This window comes from Loxodonta africana, chromosome 2 (genome assembly GCF_030014295.1).
Source record: "Loxodonta africana isolate mLoxAfr1 chromosome 2, mLoxAfr1.hap2, whole genome shotgun sequence".
NCBI lineage: Eukaryota > Metazoa > Chordata > Mammalia > Proboscidea > Elephantidae > Loxodonta > Loxodonta africana.
Window position 1 is genome coordinate 232666934 of NC_087343.1, and position 960 is coordinate 232667893.

The 960-nt window shown below is 38.2% G+C and overlaps 1 pseudogene; it reads right to left on the reverse strand.

Moving 5' to 3' along the window:
* Positions 1-264: 264 nt before the first annotated feature.
* On the reverse strand, positions 265-724 carry LOC100665950 (oligosaccharyltransferase complex subunit OSTC-like; annotated as a pseudogene).
* Positions 725-960: the final 236 nt, after the last annotated feature.

The following is a 960-nucleotide window of genomic DNA, read 5'->3' on the forward strand; positions in this document are numbered from 1 at the left end:
TCTTCCTTATTTTGAAGAGAAAGCTCAAAAATGGTAAAACATCACATACAAGAAAAAAATGTGAAAACCCATAAAGATTCTAATTTTTTTTTTTCTTTTAAAGGGTAATATTGTTCGGGAGTATGAATGATTGGAAAAGATGGAAAACTGAAACTGAAAGATGAAAAGCCTATCAGTTCCATCTCCATAACGATCACTGTTAGTGTTCTCTATGAAAAGAAAAATATTAACTGCCTCTATATAGAGGACCATAGTATTTATAGAGGACAATCTAACCCATCAGATAGCTCAGCAGCTTCATTCTCATGAATACCCTACCCCCCCCAAAAAATTCAATAGGACACAGGCAAATTCAGTGAATAAAAGAAATCTATTGAGTTCTGGAATATTTGGTGAGTTGGATAGGTCCAGGATTAAGAAACCTAAACCCCCCCTCCCATGTTAACAGGAAGCTGGATGTGAGTCCTTCCATAATATATTGTCCATTTACTCTGTAGGTCAAGAAAGCTACTGGCCTCTGATGCCCACTTTCATCAGTCATAGCGCCAACACATGGAGGTTCCACAATAACGTTATAAAGTATTCCTCCACTGATGAGGAAGTAAGACACCACCACCAGATTGTACACCATCATGGCCAACTGCATGTGCCCCCAGGTCAGCTTCTTCAGTTTCAGGCTGGGGCATTCCAGCACTAAGTACAGGACTCAGTACAACGTCTCCATTTTGGTGGTGGCAAGCACAGCACTTCTAAGAAATATTTTATTGTGTTTTCTGTGAAAGTTTACACGGAAATTTAGGTTTCAGTTTAACAATTTCTACACAAATCATTCAGTGACATAGGTTACATTTTTCACAATGTGTCAACATTCCCATTATTTCTGTTTTGTTTTGTTTCCAGCAATCTAGTTTTCCTGTCCCCTTACCTTCTCGTCCAATTTAGAGTAGTTGTTGACCATTT